This window comes from Nelumbo lutea, chromosome 7, assembly GCF_056320005.1.
Source record: "Nelumbo lutea isolate HS-2025 chromosome 7, American lotus-T2T, whole genome shotgun sequence".
NCBI lineage: Eukaryota > Viridiplantae > Streptophyta > Magnoliopsida > Proteales > Nelumbonaceae > Nelumbo > Nelumbo lutea.
In genome coordinates this window covers 26,509,085-26,528,471 of record NC_142690.1, presented here as the reverse complement: position 1 = coordinate 26,528,471, position 19,387 = coordinate 26,509,085, and the positions used below count along the sequence as shown (strand labels likewise).

The window sequence follows — 19,387 nt, the reverse complement described above, 5'->3', positions numbered from 1 at the left end:
CTAAAAATCTATTGGCAGTGAAGTTTTCTGTAGAATAATTAATAATTAGACTTCTTGGTCCCTCTTCAATTACATATTAACAGAAGTACACCCTTAGAGGCTTCGATCCTGATTTCCAACGGTCGCCGGCATGGTTGACAAAGGTGGTGTTTGGCGTATTTTTTACATCCATCTCTCGGTAATGAACTTTTGCTGTTTAGTATCGTATAAATCAAAAGACCCAAAGATAAATACGTTAAAAGACCAAAAAGAGCCCAAAATCAACAAGTTTTAAACGAAACTTTTGGTCTTTTCGCACTGAAAATAGTCTTCCCAGTTATTTTTAACACAGTTCAGTTAATCAAGACAATCCAAACAGTCTTATATATTTAAAGACAATATCCCAAAAGCTTAATGTATCTTCCTGTCTAATAGGGGTGAGTAAAAACAATCAAAACACTGAAGCGATCGAAAAAACTTACCAAAACTGAACTAAAAAATCAGTTAACCGAATTTATTGATTCGGCTTCGGTTCGGTGATTTAAAAAAAAATCGAAGATACCAGTTTGGTTTTGGTTAATTAATATAGAAAATCGATGATTGACTGAATCGATCGGTATATATATATTTCTATATGTTTTATATATTATAAATTAATACATATGTATATATATATATATATATACACGTGTGAGAATTAAATTACAAAGCTGTGATTCAGAGGACCATGTCTTTTTTATGCCTTATGATATATCCAATAGTCGGTAGAGGCATATCAGGCAGTATTGATAGTTTTTTTAATTTTTTTAGTTTTTTTTTTTCAATCTGATTCAGAGGGGCAGGTATAAGGTCCATTCACCCCTTGAACTGGTCAAAACCCGATACATCCTCTGTAGGGGCATATCGGAAAGCTCCCAATACAATACATATTGGCCGATACAGCCTGATATGTGTCAATACTTTGAACTTTGGCCTTATGAAATGAAATTTTCTCTTCGAAAACCAAAGAGCCCCTTGATTCGAGTGAAAGCAACCCAAATGAAATCAACTAATCAAGTTTACTATCTAAAATCAATTCATTTTTCTTATAAAAACTATGTAAGAAAATGAAGAAAAGGATAAAAACAAACTTATATGTATGATATGATGTAAATTAAGTGATTTAACATTTTTAGCTTCACAAGAACTACTAATACAAGTATGCATTTTATATAATAGCAGTGTTTTCAAAAGTGGGCTGGACCGGGAACCAGAAAAATTGGAAACTAATCACCTAATCAGTTCTATTTCACCCCAAAATTGCTTTTTAGTAAAAAATCGTTGATTTGGTCACAAATCGCAGACCCAGGTGGTTGAACCATCAATCTAGACAATAGTTTTTGACAAATTTTTAATTTTTTTATTAAAACAGGCCATTTATTCGAACCATTTAATCAGACCGTTCGGCCCAAAAACCAATCCTAGAACGATCCAGTTTTAAAAACCCTGCATATAAGAGCATGTGCAAATAAATATAAACCATATAATATGGTATTTGAATTTAATTTTTATAACATACATGAATCCCAATCAATTATTCACTTTATATATAACACAAATAATATTACAATAATAATCAAAGTTTTGGAGTTGAGTGATGATTTGTGAATAATGATCAAAGTGAATTGTCAAATCCAGACCGAGGATTTGATAAGTAGATTTGTAGGCATCTGTTTGGGGTGTGCCTCGTCTGTCACCATGTATTGTGCTGCGAGATGACATTTTCCACGACCACCATTTCAGGACAAACCCGAGGATTTGAGTTAATATTTTGTATTTTTCATCAAACAATGACGTGTTAAAAAATTGATTGGGAGATCTCAGTCATACGTTTTACCTTTTGGCATTTTTTTTTCATCATTCGTCTGTATTCTAGTAGTTACTGTTCTTCCGGTATCATACCTTTTTAATTTTTGGCATCATACAATAACAAATACCCAAAACAGTTTAATTATTTTCCGATCAATTTAGTACTGGTCTGGAAGGATTTTCACGCAGCGGCTTCTAACATCATATAAACATGAAATATTATGTATATATTTGGAATCATGGGTGTTTATTCACTAAAGGTTTGTATTTGATTTGTTTGTAAAATCGAAAAAAGTAATAATAAATTTATTTATTGATAATTAGATGCCATTAGACACCACATCAGTAAAACAATGAATAATGCCTATCCATTGGAGGAAGCGTTAAAATGAAGCTTCCCCCAACGGTGGACACACACATAAATCAAAGCTTGTTTTTGTAAGTCTTTATGTGTACAAATCCATATAATGGGAAAAATGATGAAGTGACACCTATGTAGCGATGTTTCGATAAATGCTATCACAAAACATCCACGGAACAAAACACATGCTGTATAACATGTTTGATAAAATCCAAAAAATCAATAATAGGTTACATGAACCACAAAATCGACTTTCCCGTAAAACTATCTCAAATAACTTCTTTCTAAACAGTCCAATCAATGCAAAACCCCTCCAAAACGAAATGAAATTTGCTTCTTAGAGAGCACTCCTCACAACCACATCCCGCCATGTATTGGGAACATCTCTCTCATGAACAATAAATACAAGTATTAGAAAATTTCCAATATGTACCCAAGACATGCTGTGAGGAGAAGATCTGGACTCCCTCCAAATGTGGTAAGGGAGAAAGATTTAGGAGATATATGTTTGGTTCTCTTGGTATTTATTGAAAAAACATTATCACATCAGCACCACATGGGCGTTTGTATTATTTATTGAGTATAAAACCACTGTTTGGTTTCATTATTTATCAAATAAACACTAAAAAACAAAAACGAATGGATTTATATGCACGAGACATTTAGAAAAACGTTAAATTCATGTTTCTTCCAATGCTTAGGCATTTCTTGAAATAAAATGCTTATGTGACATATTTTACGGGGCATTAATCTGAATTGAAAAGTACAAAAGAAAAAAAAACGTTTAAATACTCAATCAAACAATAAAAACGAGAAACATTTAAAATAAAAATTGTTTAAAATAAAATTGTTAAAATAATTATTTAAAACAATAAACACCCAAAGATGAACTTCCACAAAACCAAGCATATACTCAAGAGTTTGGTTTTCATGGGGGACTGAGGGAGTAGGACCCTGATGATTAATAAACTTTATGATGGGCCTATTCTGCATGGTAGGACAAGCTTTAAATTAATTTGTCTTCCAATGGACAAAATCCAGAGTAGGTAATGGGCCAAGCATCCAACTAAGCAAAGAAAAGAAGTGGCTACCTCAGCATATGTCAGCGCCTAACTGCTCATTGGTTTGCCAATTTAGCGGATTACAGTGTTGCCACGTTTTATAGATGTGGATTGCTTTTTCAGAACTTGCCTAGAAGCTTCCCTGGCAATGCGTTTTACACGTTGCACATGAAATGGACACTTGCTTTCATGCCTCCTCCTCCTCATTGGTTGATTCCAGAATCCTAAATCCTTTCACGACTCCATCGCTCGAAACACGTGTCAACAAGATCACGCTTTCACACCCTCACAAAAATTAGGGCTGATATCATCAATTTGCATAAATGGATTAAATTTAGATTTTAAAATCTGTATTTAATTTATTAATATATATATTTTTTTACTTTTTTTTTTTTTCTCTAAAATGCTGTTCGCAGGATTTGATTCTACGTCAATGTTGAAACAAACCAACTAATACATCAATGAACCGGTCCTCGGATAGTTACACCTCATTAATAACATGATCAATGGGCAGTGAAATAAAGAGGTTGATGCGAAGCGAAGCACGAAACAAATCCGATTATAGTCCAGCCAAACAGAGCGCCCTATCAGCAAATGAAGAGTTGGAGGCCTCACCGGTCACTGCTTACTATGACCCATCATATATAGAGTCAAGTTTTCCATCTTTGAACCTGTTCCCCACAAGTAAGCTGAGTTGCAGTGATGGGGGCAAACAAGTTATATCACAACTTTGTCATGGTTCAAGCAAATTATCTACAATTGGTACGATTTGATAGGAATCTTCTCTCTTTTTTTATGATAAAAGTTGAATTCTGAGACTCGTTTTGAGGTGAGATGCAATGACTCTTGAAAGAAGGATAAAGACGTTGCTTTAATGGGGTTATTCTTTTCAAATAGGAAAGATGTCCTGACAAAAAATAAAAAGAAACTCAATTAAATCCCCTCCATCGTCAGATTATTGAGTTTTGTTACATCTTCACCATCATAATCATAGTTATTAATAAGTATATTTTATTAATTAGTTATTAAAAGGATAAATCAATGAAACATTTCAATAGAAACTCTAAATCAATGGGTTTTTCTCGATCATCATCATCTAAGCCTTTGTCCAAATTATATGGGTCAATTACATGAATTTTATTTCACCATCCCATTGTATTCAATGCCATATCTAATGTTAAATTATAGCACTTAGGCTCCGTTTGGCTTGCAGGGATAAAGGTTTAGAATCGGAATGGGAATGGATTACTCTGATTCCAACTGTTTGGTTGGACAGAATTAGAATTCCATACCCATTTCTGCTAGAATGATATTCTTCCACTTGAGGGATTTTTTATTCCCTGCCCCTCCTTTGGGAATGAAGTCTCATTCCTATTGATTCAAATTATTATTTTCATTTTTTTTTAAACTAAACAGACTATGGGAATAAATCATTCCGATTCTGATTCCAAATGATTTCAATTCCGGTTCTGATTTCAACTACAAACCAAACAGACCCTTAAATCGGTTCTTAACATTAGGAGAAGAAGGATAATTAACAAAAGTAAGATGTCTCATCCAGATAACAAATTCAATAATTAAATTACCATTAAGGAATGCAAAACTAGGCAAAATGATATTGAAAGAAATAGGGATAAAGATAAGAAACCAAGTCAAGAGAAATTAAAAAATAAAATTATTCAAACAAATGCGACAAGATGAGAGTAAGCAAGGAATGGATAGGGCTGCAAATTTGGGCCCATTAAAATTTAACAAATTACCAACCCAACCCAATCCGGTCCAAGTTTACACCCCTTGGAATAGACAACGAAGGTAAGAATTTTGCAGTTTTACAAAAACCAGCATGTGTTTCTACACACATGGAAATTGCTCTCAAGTTGCAATTACGTTTGTGCATGAGCTTGGGCCCACGTTGTTCATATAATATCATAAATTATAATATATGATGCAAATATAGAATGTAACGCAAGAACACCTGAATTGAGTTGGCCTGATCAGGCTTAAAAAACCCTAAATCGAGTTGGACTGGAATTGTCGTGCTTAGGCCCAACCCAGAGCCCAAAAATTCAAGTAGTACTTTGGGTTGTATTTCGTTGGGTTAGAGTTGTGTTACTCAGGTTATGCGATGACTATACATTTGATGATGACGCCCCATGCCAACGGTAGAATATACTCATATATTTTATTACTAATCATTGGTTCCACAGCCTGGTAGACAGTTATTAATTCTTTCTCCCATGTTGCTGCTAATATAAGATTATCTAAAACTAAAGATCCAAACTTAAGACTTTTGATCCAATAAAGTAAATGAAAATATGAAAATTTTCTTACACTGCTCACGAGTCACGAGTTTGGTTACCTTTGTTTAAGAGAGTGTTTTATAATGTGGATGAGAAATTGATGATTGTGGGTTAATTCACATCACAACATTGTGGTAGGAATCAATCTACAACACACCACAATTTACAATTGTTTTGAACTATGGATAGACTATGTGAGTTGAATTAGTCCAAATCCACAGTAGTGTTTTGTAACCACACCACACATTTTGATTCCATGCATCTCATATACAATTTATAAGATGATATATACAATCGATCATAAATGAACAATTTTTACACTTTATACCCAAAATAAATTGGAAACATCATCGATAAATTCATATTAACCAATAAATATTTATTTTAATAAAAAAAGTAATAAAAATAAGTAAATAACATAAAAATATTTTTGTATTGATAAAAATATTAAAAATTTAAATGTAAAACAAAAATAATAATAAAAATAATTCTTTACTTTAAAATATTATTGAACTATTCAAAACTAAAAAAATAAAAATATTATAAGCTAAGCTAAAAAAATTAAAGGGAATATCTATTAAAATTTGAGCAAACAAAATATTGATTCAAATAGGCATAGCATCAAAATATTGGTCCATTGGTCATACATACTATTTAAACAAAATAGTGCATGGATAAAAACACCAAAATTACAATTATTATTTAAACAGAAATAACAATACCACTATTATAAGACAGATAAGAAGAACAATGCAAAGTATGTTGCATCTACAACAAGAGACACAACATTTAATTCTCATAATTTGGCATGCCTTTGTACTATGTGATGCTCTATTTATTAAGATGGGTCATATAATTCCTATGTAGGACTAGCTAAACATCATATTCAATAAATTCATCTACCTAATAAAATGAACTTGGGTGATTCTCCCATTTTAGGCAACAAAAGAACCACCATCCATAATTAGCATTTGTTCTTTCCATGACTAGTTCCATAAATCCCTTACCACATGAGCACATAGGTGTGTGTATGTGTTTGACCATCCTTGTATCAATTTATTAGTTCTAATACAAGTATGAGATCCAATTAATTCACATAAGCAAGGAAAACAAATCTCATGTACCATAAGTTTAAAATATTAGAAAACATCTTCAATATATTAACCATATTATTTGAAATTCAAATTAAAACTAAAACTCAAATTGTTCAAACTAGTGTCACTCCCACACCCTATCTGCCATTACTTAGTTTACCATCAAATTAAAACTAAAACTTAAATGTCGAGATTGGTCTATTTTGAGCCTTCACCTGATTTACCATCAATTCTATGTGTCTGTTATTTGGATTCACTCCATGTGATTGATTTATTAGTTCTATCTTCCTGCACTACTTCAGAATAAGAGGCCATATATGTCTATAGAATAAGATAGGAATGGGGCGATTTATGTGGAACAAGCAAAAGAAATAAACTGATATGTACCAAAATGTCTCCTATTTATAGTAGTTCCTATATTTTTCTTATACTTCATTACTAATTTAAATACATCCTACAATACTACATTGATTCTTATAGATGTACATGAATGCTGAATATACCTACATGTTTTAAGTTATATTAGGCTAAATGTAAAGGGTTTTCATCATTATTACCCATGCCTTATCCGAGCTGAATGTAGAGAGTAAAGAAGATAAATAAAATAGTTCTATGTTGGTTTAGAAGAGATTTTTTTTTTTTTTTTTGTTAAGAAGAGTTTTGAAATGATTGGAATAGTTTAAGTTGGTTTATCTATCACACATGCATGTTCTCAACCAAACAAACTATAGAATAAATGAGATAAGATGTATTAGTTTAAACATAAGGCTACAGGGTTACACTTGAATTGTAATCCTCAAAACAACACTCAATCCAAACACAACTTTAAGTTATGAATGGAAAATGAGCATTACTCATAAATTGAAATCCTCGAATCAACACTCAATCCAAACACATTGATAGTAGCCACTGCAAGAAAAATGATTTTTAGCGGCAATCAAAACTACCGCTAAAAAACTTTACCGGCAGTCGGCAGATGGCAGCTAAAGCAAGTGTCGCTAAAGGTTCCAGCGGCAGTTTTAGCAACTGTCAGTAAAATGCAGAAAACTGCCGCTATAAATGATTATTAGCGGCTGTCACGACTGTCGCTAAATGGTAAGACCGACTGCCTCTATAAGTTTATAGTGGCTGCCATAATTTTTTCTAATGGCAGTCCCCCGATTGCTGCTAAATCTCTATTATTTTTTTACACCTGCCAAAACAACATGGAATTTGTTATAAATAACCTATAATTTAATTGTAATTGGCTACGCATCTCAATTATTAAATAAACTTGTAGTTTTATTCATCCAAATTAAAATTCAATACAAAATAACTTGTTTCCTTTCTTGACAACTTTTGGAACTTTAATCATACAAGAAAGGAAAAAAAAAAGAAAAATTATTCTGATTAGTCCATGTTCATAGTACAGTATAGTCTTTGAACTCTCTTTCTCTTCTTGTCTTCTCATGTACATAGTAGTAAGTAGACAGAATCCTTGAGCTCTGGATGATTTCTCAAAAAGCTAACAGAATCCTTTCCTCTGAAATATTAAACCCAGGTCTCCTGTAAAATAGTCAATCTAGATTCTAAATCCTTATGGTTCCTCACCTTATCAACAAACAATTGAAACACATCCTTTTTGGCACCTTACTTCTGCAACCAGAATATTATGAACAAATTAGTAAACTGTTTTAACAAAGCAACCAAAATACTGCATTCAAAGAATTATTCTCACTTCAGTCAGCCAAAACACATTTTTATTAAATACTCTCAACTCATATATAAAACAATCCTGAGAAAAAGGTTATTCTCAGTCTAGCATTGTAGATCTTCCCCCGTATTTGAATAAAAAAAGAAACCCAACTTCCCCATACGCAGTAACCAACATTTTCTTTTACATTTTACGTACTGATGAATGAAGAAGATTAGAGCTGGTTTTCTAATATATACCCATCATGAAGAAGAGTGAAATATTCCTGCAAGCAAAATTTAAAAACAAAAATGGGTGATTTTAGTCTTTGTGAAAGGTGATGAAACAAAATAGTAGTTTTAATTTTCAGACATACCCTGAAGAGAATAGAAAGACAAATACTTCACTCTTCAGAAACTCAACATGGAAAAATCAGAATAAGGATTTTGACTTCTATTTCTGGACTCAAAAGAGAAGAAACTCGGCATAGAAACTCAAACTGTACGGAAATAAATTAACAATATAAGCCAATATCAGACCCATAATTCCCTTTGCTCCCAAGAGAAGGTTTGGATTTTACCTCCATAAAAACAACCCGTGACAGATTTCAATACAGAGATTGAGCTGGGACAATCCAGCCTTGAACCCAAATCTTTTCAGATATTACTGATAGGGAAGGGACCCCATCACTATTCATAATTAATTTTCTTCTCCTCCTATTATTACCTTTATTCTCTCTCAATCTGCAACTACTCCATCCTAGGGGGGTATACATTTCTTCCAAGGGGAACTTGGGGGACAAAACCTGTAGAGGTGGTCCAAGGGTCAATGTTTCAGCCCTGCAATTCCTCAGAGATTGAATGGTGATGTCTAAACCTTGAGGGTAACTTGCTATCAGCCCATCCACTGATTTCCAAACCTATAACCATCACCTAGCTTAGTTTTTCCAAAGCCTGGGTCCTAAGATAGACAGAGGCAGCTGAAAGTTTGCTGAAAAAAATCTAGTGATAAGAACAAAACTAAGGTGAACTACCCTATGGTTTGAATCTGAACCCAAAACCTGGGCAACCCCAACCCGCAACCATTCAAGATTAAAAACCAGTCTTAAGATTGCAAGACTTTTTTCCTTATTAAGCATCCAAATTGGGTTCAACACAAGATTGTTTAGCCCGGGTAACAACTCTAAAGATCTAGCAATCAGGAAAATGATTTTAGAAAGGCATTGGTCTAAACATGTATCCGAATGGAAAAGATATTAACACACTTCTTGAAATACCGATGTCATAGCAGATTACAAGATGAAAACATACTTATGTAAACCCAAGAGTGCTGATATATATGAAAGATGAATATGCCAAATTCTATTGCCTATCACAAAAACAAAAAGATGAATCTGCCAAATTTTGGTGCAAATCCAGTTAGAGGATTTGAATGGACCACATAGGGCCTGTTTTTTGGTCAGTTGATCTAGCCATCTTCCATTTATTTCTGTTTTCATATATTTTTCCTAGTCTTTATCACCCCTCTATATCATTTGAACAATATATGAGTAATAAGATGGTAATAGAAAATATAGAAAAAATTCATTCTTTTGGAGATAGAATATACTAGCAATTCCTTCAGAGCAAGAAGCTTTGCAGTCTCAATAGCTTCATCACTTGATACCTAGAAATTACACAAACATCATAATATAATAAATAGTAAATCAAATATTATGCAGAAGTAGAAACTACATTGGTGAATTATAGGAAAAGGAAAACAAAATTAAACTGCAGTCCAAGGGCCTTCATTGCAGCCAAAGGACCATGACCGAGTTATTCTGTCCATGGATCCTAGGACAGTACAAGATTATAAGATGAGTGCTTTAACCCTATCCAACTTGAAGCTTACAATCTACTGATTACAAGCTCATGAGGACCTTGTAACCCCACCAACTCATTAACAAAGGATTAATATCTCATGGGGGTTATTTAGCAATCAATCAACTTTATGTCAATGTCTTTTGCTTAATTAGTGATGCTTCAGAAAATGTCTAATATGAAGATAAATTCACATGTTCACCGAAAAAGATCACCTAACCAAAGGTTTTAAAGCATTACATGAAGAATATCAATACATTTTTCTAAAGTTTTCAAATTTCAAAGTAACCTGGGTCTTACTAATGTCAGTTACCATACCTAGCAGAAATGGGTCACCATCCTTGTGTAGCTCTTTTTCTGGTATGAACTTTCTAATTATAACATAAACAGTGAAAGACCCATTAACTACCTACTAGCTAATTTAAGGCCTTGAAGCCCAATCAATCTTGTATTCCAACATGAAAATTCCTCACCAAAAAGTAGGAGCCTAAACTAGTAGAGATGAGTTGAGATTTGCACATCTTGGCCTCTGGCCTCTGGCTCAATAACTGATAGCAGAACTTAGCTCAGTTCAGCTCATTCAAGTCAATACTTTGGTACTAGGCGAAAATTGTGGATTAGAAATATACAATCCCAAATGCAACATGAAAATGTTAACCTTAACCTCAGGGTTTTTCTCTTTGAGAAATTTCTCTGTCCTTGTTATTGTACCCCAATCCCTATTCCAGAAACAAAGACATCAACCTTCCTAGTTGTGCCCTTCCAGATCTTAGGTCCAGTGCCCTTATCTAGCTAATATACTCCCACTTCAATGAAGGTAAAGAAAACTTGATTTTTGAGAGATACATGTAAAAGAAGTAACTCCAACACAGATTAACCATAGAAAGTTGACAATCATTGCCATGAAATGTGGTCAAGTTAGTCTGATCATGATTTGGCAGTGACAAAATTAGAAGCATTGGAGCATCTCCCCACAATTTTGTAATGATCCAACATGAGGGGTTGCACCAAATAAAATGATAGGGATCACCAGGGGCAATACCCTGGCTAATGACACGAAGTGATAACAAACCATCAATTTCATAAATGTAAAGATAAAATATTCAAAAATAGTATTGTAGGATGGTTGTGAAACATGGTTGGCAATGTCAAAAATTGATGGAAGAACTTCTCTTCTAGAAGCATCTACCTAACATGGAATCAACTCACTTTCCTTGGTGTAATGAGGCCTTTCTCCTCTACATCTACAATCATATATACCATACCCAATCCTGCACGTTGGAACATGATCAAGAGTAGGAAATGACAAATGATAACAATAAGTAACTACAAGTCTTAGACTAAGGGACACGACATCAGCTGAACTCAACAGAAACTTAAGTACAAAGTACAATGCTTGGTTTAAATTTCAACGATTCTTCAACTTTGTTAACTGATCCACATAGAGGGGCCTAGCTTTATTAGGAATATACATTCATATAGAGACGTAAATAATGCCTACCTAGCATAGATATAACACTCCCAATGTCTCCCTCACACGTAGCAATATATGTACACCTTCCACTCTTAGAAGTCTGAATCAAACTGCAAATTTCACATAAAAGACAGGTATTACTCTTCAATAAAAAATAAATGAATGAACCTCTACTAAATTTGGAACTTGCATGCCTTACACAACTGACATAACTGTAGTTCGACAAAGAAGAGAGAAGAGGGAGAAGAGAAGAGAGGAAGAGAGAAGAGAGAAAAGAAATTGTATATTCAGATCTAAAGCTGGCGGCACCTAAGTTGGTATATATACTTAGGGCGATAGCTTATAAGAAATTACAAGAGGAAAGGGCAGAAATGCCCCTACTAGGCCACAACCACTACATATTACAACACTCCCCCTCAAGTTGGAGCATATATGCCAATCATGCCCAATTTGTCACATAGTTCATTATGTCATAGATAGTGAAGGCACTTTGTAAGAACATTTGCTAGTTGTTTCTTGGAACTGATGTAAGGAGTACAAACTTCCCCCTTTTCGAGTTTCTCCCTTATGAAGTGCTTGTCAACTTCAATATGCTTGGTCCTATCATGAAGAACTGGATTGGCAGCAATGTTAATAGCTGCCTTGTTGTCATAGTGAAAGGCATTGGGCCATCAACAGAGAGACCCAACTCTCCAATCAAATTCTTTACCCATAGTACTTTAGTGGCTCCATGCGCCATGGCTCTATATTCGGCTTCAGCACTAGATTTGGCCACAACACTTTGTTCTTTGCTTCTCCAGGTAACCAAGTTTCCACCAACAAAGGTACAGTATCCACTAGTTAATTTTCTGTCGTCAACTACCTCAGCCCAATCTACATTTGTGTAGATTTCCACTTTCAAATGATCATGTTTCTTGAAAAGTAACCCAGTTCCTGGATACTTCTCCAGATACTTGAGAACCCTCTCAACTGCCTCTAAATAAGAGGATGTTGGTGCATGCATAAACTGGCTAAGTACACCAACAGAATAAGCTATATCTGGCTGAGTCATTGATAGGTAGAGAAGTCTTCCTACCAGCCTTTGAAATTTCTTGACATCTGCCACGGGTTCTACAGTACAATCACCAAGCCAATGATTTTGCTCAATAGGAGAATCTACAGGCTTTGCTCCTAACTTTCCTGTGTCCTACAAGAGGTCCAGGACATACTTCCTTTGGGAAATGAAGATGCCCATTTTTTAGCGAACAACTTCAATACCAAGCAAATAACATAGCTGTCCCAGATCTTTCACCTCAAACTACACAGCAAGGGATTCTTTGACCTTCTTAATCTCAGAGTCCCAATTCCCTGTAATCACAATGTCATTAACATAGACAATTAATACCATAACATTCTTCTGATTTCTCTTGACAAATAGAGTATGGTCAGACTGGCACTGCTTGAACCCCATTTGTTGAAGGGCCAAGTGAAATCTACTGAACCAGGCTCTTGAGGATTGTTTCAAACCATATAAAGATTTTTTTAGTTTGCAAACTTTCCCTTCACACCCTTGTGCTACAAACCCAGGAGGCTGAATCATGTACACTTCTTCTAGATCTCCATTTAAGAATGCATTTTTGATGTCAAGTTGGTGGAACTCCCAATCAAAGTTAACAGCTAAGGATAGTATAATCCGAATTGTGTTCATTTAGCAACCGGGGCAAAAGTCTCAGCATGGTTAATCCCATACACCTGAGTATACCCTTTTGCAACTAACCTGCCTTTATACCTCTCAACTGACCCATCTACTCTGTGCTTTACTATGATTACCCACTTGCATCCCACTAGTTCTTTTCCTTCAGGAAGATTCACCAACTCCCAGGTGTTGCTTTTATGAAGAGCACCAATTTCTTCCTTCATTGCCTCTGTCCATTTAAGTATGGATAAGGCTCTGCAACACTTTTGGGAATGGAGACATAATCAATGGCAGTCAAAAAGGCACGAAATGAGGGAGCAATGTTTCCGTAAGACAAGAACTAAGCAATAGGATGCTTAGTAGTACATGATCGAACTCCTTTTCTATGAGCAATTGGGATATCAAGATCATTAGTAGAGTCATCAATAGCAAAAGGTTCAGTAATATCAAAAGGAACAAGGGCACTTGGATTTTCCTTCAAGGAGTCAGATGGTGCTGGATGTACAAGTTGCTCCACAGCTTTTGAGTTCAGTTGTCCCTTATGGCGCCTCAAGAAGACACAAAATGGAGAGGAGTCAAGAATAGAAGGAAGAAGAATTTGAGGACTTGGAGCTTGCCTCTCCTCCTTCACACTATTCTCCCCCTGAGGAGAGGCATGGAAGAAGGGTTCAGATTCAAAGAATGACACATCCATCGACACAAAGTATTTATGTGTGACCGGATTGAAGCATTTGTAACCTTTATGGGAAGAGGGATAACCCAAGAAAACACATGGAACAGATTTGGGATCCAATTTACCCCGGCTGGGAGAGAGATCATGAATAAAACATTTACAGCCAAAAACATGTAATGAAATGGAGAATAAAAGGGATTGAGGAAAAAGATGTTGATGTGGGGCCTTGTATTGCAGGAGGCGTGATGGAATACGATTAATAACATAAGTTGCAGTCATCACAACATCAACCCAAAAACGTTTTAGAACATGCATGTGAAGCATCATACTGCGGGCAACTTTGAGGAGGTGACGGTTCTTCCTTTCAGCAATGCCATTCTATTGTGGTGTTTTGGTACATGAGCTTCTATGAAGAGATCCATGAGAAGAGAAGAACTCAGCTAAGTCATGATGGAAATACTCCTTCGCATTATCCGATTAGAAGATTTGGACTTCAATATGAAATTGAGTGAAAACCATGCGATGTAAATTTTGCACAATCTTGGGAACCTCTTCTCTCGAATGCAAGGGATATAGCCAAGTGTATCTCGAATAGTCATCAATAAACCTGATAAAGTACTTGTACCCACCCTTAGTAGGTATATGTTTATAGGGCCCCAAACATCAGAAAAGACAACATGGAAAGGCAAAGTAGATCTTTTATTATTTGAAGAAAATTTGTTCTACAATGTTTGCTCAACTGACACATTTGACAATGCAAACTAGTAGTAGACACTGACTTGAACAATTCAGGAAACACAACTTTTAAAGACTCAAAGGACAAATGACCAAGGCGATTATGCCATAACCACAGTTGACTGTTTGTAGATTGACTCATAAGATCCATAGAGGTTGATGCCGCAAGACCAGCTTTATTCTCCAAGATGTAGAGGCCATCAACCATATTTCCTTTACTAATCGTCCCCCTGAGGTTAAATCCTGAAAAACACAAGAATGGGAAAAAAAGGTTACACAAAAATTTAAGGACTGAGTAACACTTCTTATAGATAACAAATTAATAAGAAGCATAGGAACATGAAGGGTATTGGATAAGACAAGGCCATTCGAAAGGGATACAGATCCCTAACCAACAATGGTGGATAGATACCCATCAACAAGTCTCACTTTATCCCTTCCAAAGAGAAGAATGTAGGTCTGAAAGAGATTGGACTTACCAGTCATATGGTTTGATGCCCCTGAGTCAATGACCCAAGGTGACTCAGGAGTAGAGGTACACACATGAAATGCATAAGCACCTTTACTTGATGTAGAAGCGAATGAAGTAGAAGGGGTAGGAACCGACCTATCTATCTGTCTGAGTGTCCTACCATACAATTCCAAATGATCTCTAAAGGAGTTGATGATGTCTTCCTTGGGATCCGAACCACTAGGATGTTCTTGGGGAAAAACAATAGTCTGGTTATTTCGTTGATAGTCTTGTGTGGCCAGATTTGCAAAGGTAAACTTCTTATAAGGAGGCTTCTTTGAAGTGTCTTGATATTTTGTTGCCCACTTGGGTTTCCCCCACTAACCTCCAACAAGTTTCTCGGGTGTGTCTAGGCTTTTGGCAGTTGGTACACCACAGTTTGTCTTTATCTTCACCTTTCATTGGTTCCCCTTTTTTCATTCCTATGTTACCCTCTCTTGCAACTAGGACAACAGGTTGCTCCCCCTTAGAAACATTCATGAGATTTTTCCTACTCTCTTCAGATTGAACTAAAGCATATACTTCTTGAATTGAAGGAAGTTCCCTACTTCCCAAAATCTGCACCTGGAGAGGCTCATAAGTCAGAATTAGCCCATGCAAGAAAGCAAAAACCCGTTGTTGGGAGACAAGTTTTTTATAGTCTTGTGCATCTTCATCATTCCTCTAGTCAATAGTCTGATAATAGTCCAACTCCTTCCAGACAGATGTAAGGGCTGAGTAGTATGTAGATAGGCTACGGTCCCCTTGTCTACATGTAGATGATTCTGCTTGAAGTTGATAAATCTTGGCAAAGTGCCTCTATTCAGAATAAGTTGCCTTGGCTTGTTCCCAAATTTCATAGACTGTGTCAGCCCATATGAAATTTTTTCTTACATGAGGTAATATGGAGCCTAACAGCCATGACATAACCATGTTGCTTTCTTGATCCCATCGATCATGTTCAGCGTACTGGACTTTGGTTCTTTTATTTTTCCACTTATATATCCAGCCTTCCCCCTAGTTGTAACATAAAGTTTGATGCCCTTGGACCATTCCAAATAGTTCAGACCATTAACTGGGAAGCAATATACTAGAGGTTGTTGAATCCTTAGTAGCCATTGTCACAGAAAATCTACTGCTGTTTTTTCAACAAACTGGGTCTGATATAGAGGGGTTTTTTTTCTGAAAAGAAAGATAGGAGTCTCCAAAAACAAGGTTTAACAGTACTATAGGTGATGCAACTTTTCGATGAAACACTTCAGTTTCTAGGAGGAAGAGACAACCAGTCCCTACAATCCTCAAAACTGTGACATTCATAGTGGTTAAATGCTTATGTGTGAATGTAACAGTGCATACCTGTCTTCCACAACCCACAGTACATAGAAAAACTCCTCAAAAAATCAAGTTTTTTTGCATTCGGCTACCATCACACCCTTCTCCTTGGTACAACAACTAAGAGAGAAGAGAAAAAAAATTAGGGCTGAAGGTTGTGCCTAGAAGAAGAAATCCCGATCTGAGAAAAAAATAGATTTCCAGAAAAGGAAGGAAATCACGATCTGAGAAGAAGAGAGAACTTCCACCCAGATTAGAGATGCTCTGATACCATGTAGTTCGACAAAGAAGAGAGAAGAGAAGAGAAAAGAAATTGTATATTCAGATCTAAAGCTAGCGGCACCTAAGTTGGTATATATACTTAGGGCGACAGCTCATAAGAAATTATAAGAGGAAAGGGCAGAAATGCCCCTACTAGGCCACAACCTCTACATATTACAACAATAACCCACCAGAGAGCATAAGAACATAACATAGGGAACCAAAAACAAGGAAGGTATTGATAAGAAAATAATGGAATATGTTATTTTTTTATAATTTACTGATGAATTCTGGTAATTTTCTATAATTTATAAGAATTTTCAATAATTACTTTTAATTTATGAGAAATTTGAATAGTTTCAATAATATTTGGAAATTTTTTATAATCTGACTTGGGGATAACTCATTGTGGGAAAGTGGAGACTAATCACTCATATGGGGATTAGATATGCATACACGGGCATGAACAACTGCTAGTGTTGAAACCTCCTATCTACAATAACAGCTAAAGCCTAACAAGAAAAGGAGAGTTCACAATCTGCAATTGTTGGCAGTAGCTAGAAGAAGACGACTTAAAAAATAGTATGGACGACACTATGAAAGTGAAATATTAACAATAAATAGGACAAATGATGAATGGTTGCATTCTCGTTGATAGAAACCTAAAAATAGAAAGCTAGGATCTGGTTCGTTGTCCTTTGTGCCTATCACTATCATCAATTGATTAGTCTCCACTTCACTAAATGAAAAAAGAATACAGACGACCTCTGAACTTCGAGGATCCCCTGCTACTCACAACCACAGGACAAAAGGAATTAAAAGGAAAGGTTAAACAATTGTTTCTTTCTTATTTTGTCAAAGTCAGATAATCAAAACTGCTATCCATTAACAAATTATAGATATCTTAGTCTTCAACAAATAATACCAGATCAAAATCAGTTTCAACCATAATCATCCGGAGAGAGAGAGAGAGAGAGAGAGAGAGAGAGAGAGATTACCTAATTCCAGTGTCATTGTTGGGTGTCGTCTGGGTGAGATTTCAAATGTGAGAAAGTGCGAGAGAGAAATAGGATAGGGCAGGAAGAGAGTGAGAAAGGGAAGAGGAGGAGGGGGAAGTAGCACCCTAATTCGTGCCCTGCTTGCCGCGGCAATCAAAGAATATTGCTATTTAGCAATTTTCTTGTTGTGAGCATCTAATCCAAGTTTAACACTTACATACAACATAAGAAGTATTTACACTTTACACTTTACACCATGTACAACAGAAGAAAATTCATTGTTAGGTGAAGTGAAACTATATATTGTTCGGAACAATGAGCTTCAAACTAGTTTCTATTATGATAGATAAAACTTTAAGTGTAGAATGTGGATTAATCCCTCTTCGAATTTTAATACCTATAAATGTCTATTTGTAAGTTGTAATGCAATTTTCTGAATTGTAGAAGGGCTTTAGTTGCTAATTTTTTACTTTAGTTGTGCAACTTTTTGTAGGTTGTAAGGAAACTTTCTAGATTGTAGAAATACCAAATTATAGAATTCCATTCAAACATCTCTTAAGAGGAAAACAAAACTCAACAATTAGAAGAAAGTAGCATTTAACATCACTACTTAAAGAATCTAGATAAAAGCCACTACATGCCAGAAAAAGAAAGCACTATGTTACAACCGTAAGTTGCTTCATCATCAATTCCTAGAGCCAGTTATTGGTAAATAGGACTCTGACTCGAATAGATTTTCCCTCACAAACCATTTTGAGCCCTGGAGAACACTAAGGTGGTGTAAAGAAAGTGCATAAGGTAGTTGTAGTGGTTGGATGATTCTTCCCCTCAGTCCTTTTTAATTCTATCATCCTACTATTGAACTATAGTGAAACACCCATCTTATACGACATGGACTAGGATCATTTGGTACAAGCCTTTATCATCCAAGACCAAAAACACCACCTTAAATGCCATGGACTAGGACCAGATGATGATTCTCATGTCTGACTTAACATTATCATGTATTACATAGTTATTATGGATCAATTAACCATCAACTTAAAACAATGACAATGGAGGAGAAGAAGGTTTCGGCAATATCGATTGCTTTGTTCTCCGCCCCAGCTTATAATTAAGCTTTCCCAATTAGTCGTTAGTTGGAGAAAGAATAAAAGAACTACAAAGTGTATGAGAAAAATACTAGAAATCATCTATTTTGTGCGAATTAAGCCTTAGATAACAAGTTTAAAAAATAATAGAAAACAGAGATGAACACAATTAATCAAAGTAATAGTAAGTTTAAGAAGAGAGAGGGAGATGACCAACAACATACCGGCTGAGCTATGTCGTGGCCTCGTGGGTGATGAAGCAGAACAACAAGGGAGAGATCTTATTCTAACATTGTGGTGGGGCATAGCAGTAGAGGAGAGATAGCATTCTAACATTATCAATAGTAAAATTGATATCGATAATGGGCGTGGACCTAATAAAACCATGGCAAAAACTCATTGAAGAGAAATTGGGTCGTAAGTGGCAAAAACCCATTGATAGTTTTGTTCTTGCTAATCAATCATGATTTGGCAGTGTTTGGTA

At 35.4% G+C, this 19,387-nt stretch overlaps 2 long non-coding RNA genes across 5 annotated transcripts; both read right to left on the bottom strand.

Annotated features, from left to right (window-relative positions):
* Positions 1-7,903: 7,903 nt before the first annotated feature.
* On the bottom strand, positions 7,904-18,014 carry LOC148845813 (uncharacterized). 4 transcript variants are annotated; one of them, XR_016101776.1, is made up of 6 exons: positions 17,813-18,005; positions 11,676-11,758; positions 11,384-11,445; positions 9,924-9,980; positions 8,535-8,601; positions 7,904-8,278 (listed from the first exon to the last, which is right to left on the bottom strand). It is a non-coding gene; the product is annotated as an uncharacterized LOC148845813 (long non-coding RNA). The 4 variants fall into 4 exon arrangements; XR_016101777.1 differs by having other exon boundaries at positions 11,364-11,445; positions 17,813-17,987; XR_016101779.1 differs by lacking the exon at positions 9,924-9,980 and having other exon boundaries at positions 11,364-11,445; positions 17,813-18,014.
* Positions 14,677-15,822, bottom strand: LOC148845814 (uncharacterized). Its single transcript, XR_016101780.1, has 2 exons — positions 15,211-15,822; positions 14,677-14,974 (listed from the first exon to the last, which is right to left on the bottom strand). It is a non-coding gene; the product is annotated as an uncharacterized LOC148845814 (long non-coding RNA).
* Positions 18,015-19,387: the final 1,373 nt, after the last annotated feature.